A 15,562-nucleotide genomic window follows, 5' to 3' on the forward strand; every position below is an offset into this window, starting at 1 on the left:
GTGTGTGTGTGTGTGTGTGTGTGTGTGTTTGTGTTTGCATTGCTTTGATACACACACCTCTGTATCTCTACACGTGTTTGTATAACACTCACGCACTCCATGCTAGAGTGATGAAATTGTTACCTTTTAAACCAGGTGAGGCCAAACTACGGCCCAGGGTTCCATATGCAGCCCGTTACAGCTTTTTAATCGGGCCCATCGAACTGAAGAAATTATATTAATAGTCAGTAAGTCACAGAATAGCTGTTTTTCATCAATTTTTTCAGTGTTTTAAGAGTCATTTCAATAAAAAGCTAAACACCGTGGGGCTTCAAAGACACTGATTTTTTTTTGTAGCTTTGCCTCAGTTCATTTTCAGTTGACATTAAAGCACATGTTTTCTACATATGCCATGATATGTTTTTTCCTCCTATGAGGTGGGTCACCAAAACACTCCATCCATCTGCTTCTGCTCCGGCCCCCCTGGCAAATTTCACAACCCATTGTGGCCCCACCTGTCAAAATGTTTGCCCACCCCTGATATAGGTGGTTCTGGGTGGTTCTGGGCGGTGGTTCTAGGTCAGTGCTTCGCAATTGTTTTGTGTTATGCCCTCCCTAGGAAGAAGAGAATATTTTGCGCCCCCTCACTCTCCGCCGCGACTATAAATAGTATAATGTGTGTATAAAATTGTTTAATGTACACTTCTTCATAAAATTGATTCCTTATTAGCATTAAAAAGAAAAAAGAAGGAAATATAGATCAACTTACAACAAATAACTCTATAAACATTGTTCTTTAGTCTGTTACAGAACAGATTTAAAGTGCATAATTTTGCCTGAAATTCAAAAAAACAAAATAAAATCCTTATTTAAACTAAAAAAAAGATCTAAACATTTTCGACAGACTAATTGAACTACTTAAATCTGAAAAATAAAATTAAACAAGATAAAATCACTAAATAATAATAATAAATTCAAATTGCTCAGTAGCATTAACTCAGGAGCACAATACTGTACACTTTATTCTAGTATGGCAAAAAAAAACATGTTCCCAAGTATTTGAGTACTGGTCTAGGTGGTTCTGGTGTTGGTTCTAGGCCAGACATGGGCAAATTATTAAATTGCAAACTATATTTCTTCTTCCTATGAGGTGGGTCACCAAAACTCTCCATCGATCTGCTCCTCCTCCTATGTCACATTTTAGAAGCCATTGTGGCCCACCAGTCAAAAGGTTGGCCCACCCCTGGTCTAGACTCAAAAACATTTTTCTTGACTTCCCTCTGGAACTGGGCGATTAATCGGTTTCAAATCGAAATCAGATTTTTTTAGTGAAGATGATGTAAAAATCGATTTTCCTCTCGCATGCTACAAGGCTGTGCGCCACCACTCCCCACTGCAAAGTATGCCTGAGGGCGGTATCTGCTAAAGACTGTTGCATGACAAACTTATTTCAACACCTCGCAAACACCACAAGCCAGAGTGGGAGCTGTGTGTTGCTTTGCGGTCTGTACACGAGGACGAAAGGCCGGTGTTTCGGATCAACTCGTTACTATGCTAACTGGCTACCTTTGTTTACTCGTATCTATAGTTGTCATAGCTATGTTATGCTGCCCTCGCCACTACCTGTTGTTAAATTCTTTTTCCGACGTCACGTACGACATGCACTTGTTCAGGTTTTGTAGCATATTTAACGAGAAATGTCACGTAACTCTGTCGTGCTTTGAACAATGTGTTGTAGTCTAATGTCGCAATTGCTCACTGGGTATGAAAGATAAAAATATCACGCCGTCTTTTCACGTTTGTCCTCAATTATAATTACAGTAATAATTAAAAACATATAAATAAAAAAGATTGGTATGAGTCTTCCATTTATTGGCAAGTTGATCGCTGAATGAAAAATAATAAACCCACTTTATGTACTTTGTCGTACGTTCACTTTTAAGCAGGACTACAAATTGCTCTGTGCAGACGCTCAGGCTGACTGAGAGATGTCGGTGCTGACAACCCTACTCCCCTTTTTAAACGTCTTGAAACCAGCAACAGACTTCTTCTATTACCAAAAAAATCTAAATCAAAATCGAAAATTGAATTTTCAGGGAAAAAAATTAGATTTTATTTTTGTCCAAAATCGCCTAGCCCTACTTCCCTCTATCTCACAGGTTTGTCTATGTATAACAGTTTTGTCCGCAATTTTGTCTACAATGTCAGTGTGTGTCATCTTAGTGAATGAGTAATGCTCTTCTTACCACAGCTCTTCAGTCGAAATACTTGATTGATTTGATTTGATTTGATTTGATTTATCAATCAAATCAAATCAATCAATTGATCAATCAAATACTTCCTTTACAGTGCAGATGTGTACGTATCAAGGAGCCTCTGTTTTGCTAATGTAGCATAAGATGAAACAGACGACTGCATGAAATCGCACCTGTCTCCAAAATCAATTGAACAACATCAAAAGAATGCTGGCTTGCTGGCTTTTCCCACTCTCTTCATCCTCTGCAACTCACGGGCCACACCCTCCATCGACCCAGCTGCTCAAAACCAATGGTTCCCAACTGGTGGAGTCTCAGGATCATCATCATTTTTACCTTAGAATGAAGTCGCAAAGACCCAGATTTATTCCACAGCACTCAAATTTCAAAGGACACCTGTCCACACCCTTGAACGGTCAGACTGTAACGCCTACACCATGGCCAAGACCGAAGAGCTGTCAAAAGACACCAAGGACACGTTTGTACACCTGCACAAGACTGGGATGAGCCAATCTACAATAGGCATGCAGCTTGGTGAGAAGAGATGAACTATTGGAGCTTTTATTAGAACATGGAATAAATACTAGATTACTGACAATCTCCCTCGACCTGGGGCGCCACGCAAGATTTCATCTGGGGTACAAATGATCTTGAGAACGGTGGTGAAACAGCCCAGAACGGGGGGAACTGGTCAATGACCTGAAGAGAGCTGGGACCACAGTAACAAAGGTTACTTTTAGTAACACGCTACGTCGTCATGAATTAAAATCCTGCAGTGCTCGAAAGGTCCCCCTGCTTAAGCCAGCACATGTCCAGGCCCGGACATCGGAGTCACTATTTCTCTTGTATTGTTATATATTTGGTGGGATGAGTAGTTAGGACTTAAATAAATAAATAAATAACACAGTTTTATCACCCACATTTCTCGCGACCGATCGATCAGTCCTCGATTTTTCTGTTTTCGAGGACAAACTGGGTTAAATCATGTGTAATACAATTATATGCATATAATTTTATATATATACATTTATATGTGGATATATATATATATATATATATATATATATATATATATATATATATATATATATATATATATGATTTTCATTTAATTAATTTAGTTAAAACAAAACAATTAGACACTAACAGAAACACTCCCAACTCCTGAATGAAAGGGAGCAGAAAAAAAGAAGAATCTGATTAAAAATGTACATGTATGCATGTAATTATTTATATAAATGATAAAATAAATCTACATTCATTCATCTTTGGGCGAAGGCAGGGTGACACCCTGGAGAACTCGCCAGTTCATCGCAGGGCCACATAGAGACAGACAACCATTCACACTCACATGCACGCCTACGGACAATTTAGAGTCTTCAATTGACCTCACATGCATGTTTTTGGAGTGTGGGAGGAAGCCGGAGAAGCCGGAGAGAACCCACGGAGACACAGGGAGAACATGCAAACTCCAAACAAAAAGGTCCCAGGCCCGGAATCGAACCCACGACCTTCATGCTGGGAGGCAGCAGTGCTAACCACTAAATTTAGTTGTCTTTTGCTTTAGTTCTGTTGTGTGGGAGCAAAATGGAGGAAATTGTCCACGGCATCGTCCAACAACTTCTGAGCCGCCCCTATTTTCTGGCACCTACACACACACACACACAGGCCGGAACCTGGTATTGGCTGTTCTGCTAGATATTGGAGTCTAACTATCTCTCATTTATATTTAAGATTGTCATTAAAAACTCCATCTTGCAGTTATTGCCAGTCTGCCCCCTGAAATGTTTGGAGAATTTTCACTCACTATTTCCTTTTCTGCTTTATAAGGCAGAGTGTGACATGGCAAATTAACTGTATAAACACCTACCAACCCCCTCTCCTCCAAGCTATAACCATATACAGTACAAAGTATTCTATGTGTTTTATAGTAATACGGCAAGCTCTAAACAATTGATAATAAAAAGTGAGAGCCATCATGACATGACATGATCAGGAAATAGATCAAAAGTTTCATATTCTGCGTGTCAAGCAAATCTTGAGCCAATGAAAGCGTAAGAAACATCTTAACTCAACTACCTGTGCAAGTACAAGTTCAAAAAGAAAAATTATTTTAAAGGGGACCTATTACACTCATTTTTCGGGCTTTTGTATTTGATTTCTGACCCCTCCAGAGCAGCTACACACGATTACCTGCACTGAAAGCTTTGTAGATCAGTGTCTCTCGCTGCATCGCTTCCTTGTATTTCCTGCATCCCGCGAAAACGGTCTGTTTTACTTCACTCCATCCCCGGTCTCCCCCGAGTACACCTCCCGCCCAGCCCACTCGGCTGTGATTGGTCACACTATTAGTCGCTGCCAAGCCCCACTTCCTCAGTTTGCCGGTGCGGGAGTTGATAGTAAACAGCAAACTTTACGAAACCGTCACAATTTAAACTCTTTTGAAAATGTCAAATTCAGACATACAGCCGTATGTTTTGAGTCCTGAATCCGAACCAGAGGCAGAGAGAGATTTGTGCACCTAAGTTACATTCATACAAGCTGTGAGCAAACCAGCGTAGAGCTGCCGCAGAGTATTTCTCCTCAGATCCCACCTTTGCTAAGCTACAGTTTTTTTCTTTAAGACACGGTCAAAAATAAACTTCATATCATATCTCACTACATGTTGCACATCTGTGCTATTGCTATTGGCATCGTTTGACATCAGTATCCACCATTGTAACAGTATTTAGAGGTCAGAGAAGAGGAAAAGCATGATAGGTCTCCATTAATGTTAAGATTTCTGTTTAATAAATTTTAAGAAACATTTTAAATTGATGTGGATTTCATATTTCATATTTTTAATTATGATTTTTTTTCACCATTAAAACAAATTAAAACCAAAAACAAACAAAAATTAATTTACTTTTGTTAAAAATAAAATGTTGTATTGAAACTTTGTATCAAAATGTAACATAAGTAATCAGACGAGCCTCCATTTATAATTAGATATCATAAATTTCTTAGATATTTTGTGAGATATGAGATATGAGATTATAATATTCTCCATGCAGCATCAGCATCAACACTTTAAGTAGAATTGATTTTGAATTGTTTATTTAATTGTGTGACAATCTGGTGGATGGTTTGTTGGATGAGGATGTAATTGTAGGAGGGAGGGGGAGCGTAGAAAGCAGTTCATTTTCCTGAGTTTGAGGCAAAATTACGACCATGAGTCTCATCTCGTCCGGAAGATGACCGTTGGTAAACCTCGTGCCAGTGACATTATGGAGAAGAATAAATCCTTCAAGAAGAAGAAGAAGAAGAAGAAGAAGAAGAAGAAGAAGAAGAAGTACTTGGGGCCTCATGTACAAAACTGGAAACACTTCGAAATGAAGTATGAACTCAAAAAAATATGTAAATATCTCCACAACAGACCGACTTAATTAATGGGCTTCATCATATCTCCGTTCTTCACTGTGCTCCGTCAGTCTGCGGTGTCATCAGCCGCATCTTCCAAAGGAAAGCCACGGTCACCGAGGTCGATTAGACATTATGTGCAAAATGTAATATTGGCTTCCATTGAGTCATTTTACACGACACCAACACGTATTGTACTATAAAGGCCACAGAGTGCCGGCAAAACATTATGCACGTCTTTAATTCATTATCGTAGAATATGGGAGGACGGGTGGGTTAGACTTAGACTTAGACTTTCTTTATTGTCATTGAAAGAAAGAACACAGCAGTGATTCCTTCCACAACAAAATGTCGTTGCCTAGTTCCGGAGTATAGCAATCTATTTTACAATCTATGTACAAACTGAGATAAAATATGAAATATAAAAATATGAGATATGTGGAGGTATAATGTTGGCGTAATAAAATTAATAGCGTACAATATAAATAGTATAGACAGTATAAACAGCGACGGGGTGGTGGAATATAAACAGTATACACAGAATAAACAGCGTCCAAGTGGTGGGGGTATGTAGGCAGTATAGTGAGACAAGTATACACAGTATAAAGAGTATAATAATGATGAGTTGGTGTGGACTGTGTGGTCAGAAAAAATGTTATATAAATGTACAGGGTTGCAACCCACCCAATAATCCAAACCAGCCAAAACACCCCCCTTACCAATATCTTATCTTAATGACCGATATAATGATTGTTAAGTATTATAACCCCGACAATGTGCTAGATAGATTCTCTAAATTAAGCAGGGAAGGAAGAAGCAGGTTGGAGCAGTTTGCTCGGGAGCACAGCCGAGACTGCAAGTGAGGTCGCCAATTGCTTTGGCGGGCTTGCGGTAATTAGTGCGTAAATATTCACCACAACTAGTGCCTGAAGACTAGGGGGGAGCTTTAGCTAGTCTGGTTAGGCAGTTAGAGGGACAGTGCAGGGGTGAGGCTCAAGGTAAGTGGGCTGTGCAGGACTCCGCGTGCTGCGAGTTTTGTGTTTTCTATCAGTGGCCAATTAGGCAGCGGACCGGTGAGTGTTGTGGAGCAATGGCGAGTGTGGAGGAGTTTTTGAGGGAGCCGTAGGAGGAGCTGCTGGAGGTCTTCTCACTTGAGCAGTTGGTTTGTGTTGCTGAACATTTTGACTTGGAAGTTGGTGATAAAAGGAGGAAGGATCAAAACTCTGACTGCTGGTCCTGGGAGGGACAATGTGCCTGTACGTGATGATGTGACTTTGACGTTCGAGCAGAGGAGGGAGTTGCTGCGTCTTCAGACGGAGATGGAGAAGTTGGCGGTGGAGAAACTGAGGGGTGAGACTGAGCTGAAAAGGCTGGAACTAGAAGGACAGAGGTTTGCATGCTGGAGGAGCTGCACGTGACCTCATTGGCAGTTCCAGTTCATTGTTTGATGTTTGGAGTAATCTGCGGTTAGTTCCTCACTTCAGTTAACAAGACCCCAACACTATATGTCCAATGACACGCGGATAACGGCTGTGTGCTCACTGAACTTTATTGAAATCTGCAGCCATAACAGTGCACATGTTCACCTGCTCGGGCAGTGACGTCATGCCCCCGTGACCCTGCCCTGTGGCTTAAAGCCATACATCACATTTTTTCTCTTTATTTGAGCGTGTAGCTGACAGCAGGGGCTGGTCTGATCCAGATCGCACTTTTTTGTTGCAGTGTGTGGTAAGGCTCAGGAAGCTTACGCCCGGTTCACACTGGACGCGGAAGCGCCGCCGAGCGCTTCCATTCGGCGCCCACGTTAGTCAATGTAGTAGTTCGCACCAGACGCTGACAGGCGCGCGGCTCCCAGCGCAGATCGCGCCATGTATTTAACGTCAGTTCACTGGACGTGGAAGCGAACCGCGAGCGATCCTCGTCAACAGTACAGGAAGTCGCTCAAAATAAACTAATTTCAAAATAAAAACCGAATGACAAATTCGATCATATTTGTATGTTATATTTGTCAGTACATTGTATCAGAGTGCGAGAGAGATGAAACAAATACACACACACACACACACACACACACACTAGAGATGCCGGTCAGTGATCATTATGAAAGAGGTCTTGAGATCGACAACTGAGTGCATGTTGTTGAGCGGGCTGGCTACGGGGCGGGGGGGACGATGATGAAAATTATTTTTTTAAAAAAAGAAGAAGCTCAAGTGGGAGTGAAAAAAAAGACAGCAGCTGAGCACAAGCGCTTGTCGACCAACGCGGAGCTGTTCGCGTCTGGTGTGAACCAGTTCGAGCCTCGCTCGCGAATTTCGTCTGCACTCCGCTTCGCGCCGCTTCCGCTTCGATTGAAATGAATGGCACAAGCCGCGCGCCCGTCCGCGTCTGGTGTGAACCACTACATTGATTAACATGGGCGCCAAACTGAAGCGCTCGGCGCAACAAGCACATGTTGAGTTTGCCAGGTATCTGGTCACCTGTTTTGGTCGGTGGTGCGCGGGCGGCTTCAGAAGTTAACACTTTTGATGCTCCTTGTGACGTGATTGTTTTGGAAAAAATTTAAAAATTCTGTTCCTGGAATGCGGTTGATCCTGTGACTATCCCTGACTCATTGCTGTCTGTTTCCCGATCAGGTGTTAAAACTAGCTCCACTTTACCCAATCCCAGTTGTTGCACAGCTGTTTGAGCATTTAGTGATCGACTGTATCGGCCCGTTACCTCGTTCCAAATCTGGTAGCAACTACTTGTTTACGGTGATGTGCAAGTACACACGTTATCCGGCCGCGTATCCTTTACGTCCCATCACTGCAAGATCTGATGTGAAAGCACTATCACAGTTTATGTCTATCTTTGGGATACCAAAGGTTATTCAGAATGACCAGGATGCAAATTTTACATCACATCTTTTTGAACAAGTGTTGAAACAATTAAAGGTCAAACATAACATGTCTTTGGCTTATCATGCACAGAGCCAAGGTGCTCTTGAAAGGTTCCACCAAACGCTCAAGTCGTTGCTGCAGAGTTATTGTGTTGAGCTGAATCAGGACTGGGAGGAGGGGCTACTGTGGCTCCTGCTGTCTGCTAGGGAAGTGGTGCAGGAAGGCACGGGCTTTAGCCCTCATGGATTCGTTTTTGGACATTTCAGTGCGTGGACCACTCACAGTCCTGCGTGATGCAGTGGCATCGTCGACAGAGCTGCCATCGAATTTAATTGATTATGTTAATGGTTTTAGGCACATTTGTATTCAGCAGGAGAGATGGATAAGTTGTTGTTGTCCCAGGGAAAAATGAAGCGTTTATAAGACCGGCAAGCTGAGGAGCACACCTTCAGTCCTGGCAACCAAGTTGTGGCACTGGTGCCATTGATTCATTCACCATTCCAGGCAAGGTTTTGTGGTCCATTTCCTGTGTTGCGTGGAGTGACTGACCAAAAATTATATTCTGTCAACCCCAAACCGCAGGATAGCGAAAACCATATTGTTGTCGTGAGTCTATGTCCATGTCAGCTGTAGCTGCAGCAGAGAGTCCGTTCTCAGGGGGGGGGAGGACAATGGGGTCACAGCCCCTGATGATGGGCTGCTGCGCGGCCGGCTATAGAATAGTGAGACGTTGAGAAATCTGTAGTCACTCCTAGCACATTTGTCTGAGGGTCAGAGTGCTGAATTGTCAGCATCGATCCACCTGGTCTGTTTGGCGATACATCGAGTCGAACACAATTGGTAAAACATGACATAGATGTGGGTACCGTGAAAGAAATTTGCCAGCGTTTCTATCGTGTGTCAGAGAAAAAACGTAAAGTGATGGATGCTGAGATTCAGTACATGCTGGAAAATGGGATTGCTGAGCCGTCATCCTCCAGTTGGGCATCACCCTGCTTGCTGGTCGAGAAATCTGATCAGAGCCCCAGATTTTGTACCGATTACCGCAAGGTGAAGACCGTTACAAAACCTGATGCAAACCCATTGCTGCGAATTGAAAACTGCATAGACCGGGTCGGGGCAGCACGTTTCGTCAGTAAATTTGACGCCCTTAAGGGATACTGGCAGATCCCACTGACCGACGAGCCAAGGAAATCTCAGCATTCATTACACCTTCTGGTCTGCATGCTTGCACAATGATGAGTTTTGGAGTCAGAAATGTGCCGGCAACGTTTCAGCGGTTAATGAACCTGGTGGTGTCTGGGTTTCAGGGATGCGCTGTTTACTTGGACAATGTCGTGATTTACAGTGATGCGTGGGAGGAACATTTAGCCCGTGTCAACAGCTTGTTTATTCAGTTGAGTGATGCCCAGTTGACAGCGAACCTAGCGAAGCGTGAGTTTGTTAGGGCCACGGTCATCTACCTGGGAAAAGTAATAGGACAGCGGAAAGTTTGTACTGTGCAGGCAAAGGTGAGCGCTGTGGAGGAGTATCCAGCCCCCACCACAAAGAAAGAGCTGCAGCGTTTCCTCGGCCTGGTGTGGTACTCATCGTGGTTATAGTAGAAATGAGTGACGTGGGAGCAGGAGCAGTGCTACTCCAAAAAGACACTAACGGAGTTGGTCAGCCAGTGAGCTTTCACTCCAAGTTGAAGTAATCGGTGATAGAGAAAGAGACCCTTGCTCTCATTTGGGCATTGCAGCATTTTGATGTGTATGTTGGGTCAAGTGTCCCTCTTGCTGTATGCACTGATCATAACCCGTTGACGTTTTTGTACTCTGTCCATTGCCCGAACCGCAGGTTGATGCGATGGATGGGGTATTTGCAGTCGTTTTGCCTGGACATCCGCATCCACATCAAAGGCTCGGAGAACGTTGTGGCCAATGCCCTGTCTAGAATACACCGCTCCTGATTGTCTCGCTAGACTCGTTGTGTGTAACCCTTCTAGTCTGTCTGTCACTCTTAAATGCTTTCCAGGCATCGGAGTTGCTGCGGTACATTATTGGGCTTGTTGGTTTTGCCAAGGGGGAGGATGGTCGGTATGAGCTCTGCTGTAATGTCATTCGTGAATATGATGATTATGTATTGAGTATAAGTAACGTGTATTATGTAATTATGTAATGTATTATGTTAGTAGTGCTTTGGGGGGGCTGTCGCAATTGCGGTGTTCCTCCGGGAACCCTTCTCTTATGGTGGGGGGGTGACGGCCCCGCCCTCTGTCTATGCCGGAGGTTGCTGGCGTTTGTTCTGTCTTCCAGGTTCCATCAGGCAGATGCGCTGCACCTGGTTCAGAGGGGCGGACCCAGTGCCTTATTTAGTGCCTTCCTTCCCAACCGGCGCGCACTCGCTCTCCACCTCGCTCATTTCCACGCCAGCATGGGAGGACACCGCGGGCGCGTCTGCGTTTCTTCATTTTCTTCCTTTGTTTTGTGCATGCACTCACCCGCATGCAACCACACACACCTACACCACTGATTACAGACGCTGATCTTTTGCTTTAGTTCCTTATTCTTTTTCCTGATAAACATGTTAACTTTTGCGTTTGAACCTCGTCCGCTCTCACACTTATTTCCTTGGTTGTAACATAACTCTGTGACCTTTATTTGAATAAACAGGAACTAGCTGTAACCGCAAGTTCTTCTTCGTTTGTTAGATTTAACAACACATACATTACACATACGTTACAATAGTTACACGCCTCTAGGACACATTCTACGTGGCTCTAAACACCACCACAATGGATTTGAAATGAAACGAACAAGATGTGCTTTAACTGTAGACTCAGCTTTAATTTGAGGGTATTTAGACCCAAATCAGGCAAACAATGTAGGTATTACAACAGTTTGTATATGTGCCTCCCACTTTTTAAGGGACCAAAAGTAATGGGACAAATTAACAATCATAGATCAAAACTTTCACTTTTTAATGCTTGGTTGCAAATCCTTTGCAGTCAATTACAGCCTGAAGTCTGGAACACATAGACATCACCAGATGCTGGGTTTCATCCCTGGTGATGCTCTGCCAGGCCTCTACTGCAACTGTCTTCAGTTCCTGCTTATCCTTGGGGCATTTTCCATTCCGCAATGCATGCTCAATTGGATTCGGGTCAGGTAATTGACTTGGCCATTGCATAACAGCCAACTTCTTTCCCTTAAAAAACTCTTTGGTTGCTTTCACAGTGTGCTTCGGGACATTGTCCATCTGTATTGTGACGTGCCGTCCAATGAGTTCTGGAGCATTTGGATGAATATGAGAAGATAATATTGCACAAAACACTTCAGAATTCATCCTCCTGCTTTTGTCCGCACTCTCCAGGATGTAGGTGTATGTGTGTCAAAGTCAACAATCGAGAAGACTTCACCATAGTAAATACAGGCTTTACCACAAGATGTAAACCATTGGTGAGCCTCGAAAACAGGAAGGCCAGATTAGAGTTTGCCAACATCTAAAAAAGCCTTTACAGCTCTGGAACAACATCCTATGGACAGATGTGACAAAGATCGACTTGTACCAGTGATGAGAAGAGAAGAGTATGGAGAAGGAAAGGAACTGCTCATGATCTAAAACATACCAAATCATCAGTGAAGCATGGTGTTGGTAGTGTCAAGGCTGCCAATGGAACTCGTTCCCATTGATGATGTGACTGCTAACAAAAGCAGCAGGATGAATTCTAATGTATTTTGGGCAATATTATCTTCTCATATTCAGCCAAATGCTCCAGAACTCATTGGACGGCACTTCACAATACCGATGGACAATGACCTGAAGCATACTGTGAAAGCAACCAAAGAGTTTTTTAAGGCAAAGAAGTGGAATGTTATGCAATTTCCAAGTCAATCACCTGACCCAAATCCGATTGAGCATGCATTGCACTTGCCGAAGACAAAACGGAATGGAAAATGCCCTAAGAACAAGCAGGAACGGAAGTCAGTCGCAGTAGAGGCCTAGCAGAGCATCACCAGGGATGAAACCGAGTGTCTGGTGATGTCTATACGTTCCAGACTTCAGAATGTAATTGACTGCAAAGGGTTTGCAACCAAGCATTAAAAGGTGAAAGTTTCAATTATGATTGTTAATTTGTCCCATTACTTTTGGTCTCTTAAAAAGTGGGAGGCACATATACAAACTGTTGTAATATGTACACCGTTCACCTGATTTGGATGTAAATACCCTCAAATTAAAGCTGAAAGTCTGCAGTTGAAGTACATCTGGAACGTTTCATTTCAAATCCATATAGGTGGTGTTTAGAGCCAAAAAGACGAGAATTGCGTCGATGTCCCAATATTTATGGACCTGACTAAATGTACAGTGGGTTCGGAAAGTATACAGATCCCCTTAAAATTTTCACTCTTGTATTAGTGCAGCTAAAATCAATTAATTTCCTTTTTTCCCCCGTCCATGCACACACAGTACCCAATATTGTCAAAAAACAACAACACACTTGTAGGAATTTTTGCAGATTTATTACAAAATAAAAAGTCATATGTATTCGGCCCTTTGCTGTGACACTTGTATATTTAACTCAGGTGCTGTCCAATTCTTCTGATCATCTTTCAGATGGGCCAAACCATATATACAATATATATATTTATATTGATTGGACTTGATTGGGAAAAGCACACACCTGTCAATATAAGACCTTACAGCTCACAATGTAAAGTCTGAGCAAATCCGAATCATGAGGTTGAAGGAACTTACTGAGGAGCTGAAAGACAGAATTGTGGCAAGGCACAGATCTCGCCAAAGCTACAAAAAAAATCTGTTGCACTTAAGGGTTCCTAAGAGCACAGTGGCCTCCATAATCGTTAAATGGAATAAGTTTGGGATGACCAGGACTCCTGGGAGATCTGGGGGAGAAAAGCCTTGGTGAGAGAGGTAAAGAAGAACCCAAACATTATTACATATATTCATATATATTATTATTTATAATATTTATAACAACATATTATTTGCATGATACTGCCGCAGTCTCTGTGTGTCTCCGGCAGGTGATAACCATGACGCCGGGAGCTGGAGAGTGCAGTCCTGGGAGTATTGGTGCTATCGCTTCAGCTTCAAACACACTGTACATGGACGGCGGCTGTACCACCCCACCACTCAACATTTGGGCCTATCTAGATTTTAGAATGTTTTGATGTATATAATACAAAAACATCTATTTATATAGATATTTTAATTATTTATTCTTACATATCTACATCTATATTGTGAGAGCTTTGTTGTTAACCCTGCATCTCACTCTGGCCTGTTTGCCACTGTTTGCTACTTCTATCTCTCTCTCTGTCTCTTGCTCTACATTTTTTGTATTTCCTTCTCGCCCCAACTGGTCATAGGCAGATGACGGCCCTCTGGAGTCTGGATCTGCTCTAGGTTTCTTAGGGGAGTTTTTCCTGGCCACTGTCGCACTTTGCTTGTTCTGGGGGTCCAGTTGGTTCTCTTTCTCTGATTGTACAAAGCGCTTTGACACGTTTTTGGATGTGATTTAGTGCTGTACAAATAACAGTTGATTGATTGATTGAGTTGAAACGTCACTCTGGCTGAGTTCCAGAGATGTAGCATGGAGATGGGACAAAGTTCTAGAAAGACAACCATCACTGCAGCAACCAGTTGGGGCATTATGGCAGAGTGGCCCACTGGAAGCCTCTCCTCAGTGCAAAACACATGAAAGCCCACACCGAGTTTGCCAAAAAATAAAAATAAAAAATAAAATAAAAATTGAAAAACACCTGAAGGACTCCCAGACTCTGAGAAATAAAATCCTCTGGTCTGATGAGCCCAAAATCAAACTTTTTGGTCTTAATTCTAAGCGGTATGTGGAGAATACCTGGCACTGCTCATCACCTGCCTAATACCATCCCTCCTGTGAAGCGTGGTGATGGCAGCATTATACTATGGTGGTGTTTTTCAGCTGCAGGGAGAGACGACTGGTTAACTGAGGGAAAGATGAATACAGCCAAGTACATTGATATCCTGAACAAAAACGTTTTTCCAGAGTGTTCACAACCTCAGAATGCGCCGGCGGTTCACCTTCTAACAAGACAATGATTCCAAGCACACAGTTAAAATAACAAAGGAGTGGTTTCAGAACAACTCTGTGAATGTTCTTGAAAGGCCGAGCCAGAGTCCTCACTTAAATCCAATTGAGCATCTTGGAGAGACCTGAAGATGGCTGTCCACCAACATTCACTTCCCAACCTGACAGAAGTGGAGAGGATCTGCAAGGAGGACTTCCAAAAGATCCCCAAATCCAGGTGAGAAAAACGTGTCGTATCATGTATCAGGTCTGAATACTTATGGCCATGTGATATTTCAGTGGGGTTTTTTTGTAATAAATCTGCAAAAATTTCGCCAAGTCTGTGTTTTCTCAAATTTTGGGTGGGGTCGTCTGTGTGTTTGAATGAGGAAATAAATTAAATTAATTGATTTTAGCAAACGGCTGCAATATGACAGGGTGAAAAATTTAAAAAAGTGAAAAAGTGAGTTTGGTATATATATGGGTTTATCCTCCTTACCCAAACTCAACAATCGAAGACAGCCTGTCTGACATATTTTATTTTCAATGTAAATGCTTCTTTAAAAAAAAAAAAGACAAAAGAAAAATCTGAATTTTGAAAACTCTTCCCTTTGAAATCCTTCTTTAATATTTAGCATTATTATTTAAAAAAAAAAAAATAATAATAATAATAATAATAATAATAATAATAATAATAAATTATTATTATTATTATTATTATTATTATTATTATTTTATTATCATTATTATTATTATTATTATTATTATTATTATTATTATTATTATTATTATTATTATTATTATTATTATCATCATCATTATTATTATCGAGGGAATTCTGAGCCAAGAATCAGAATTCCGATTCATTCTTTTACCAAAGAAAGTACTTGCCTTGTGTAGGTTACCGCCCGTCATTTTTACCACCACCACCCTCCACCACGTCTTTGTCCTCGTGGCTGCAGCTTGTGCTAGGGGCGTGTGCATGAAGGGGGTTGGTC

The sequence above is a fragment of the Nelusetta ayraudi genome, unplaced genomic scaffold, assembly GCF_046127955.1.
Source record: "Nelusetta ayraudi isolate G7.1 ecotype Tasmania unplaced genomic scaffold, CSIRO-AGI_Nayr_v1 ptg000034l, whole genome shotgun sequence".
In the NCBI taxonomy this organism is placed as follows: Eukaryota; Metazoa; Chordata; class Actinopteri; order Tetraodontiformes; family Monacanthidae; genus Nelusetta; species Nelusetta ayraudi.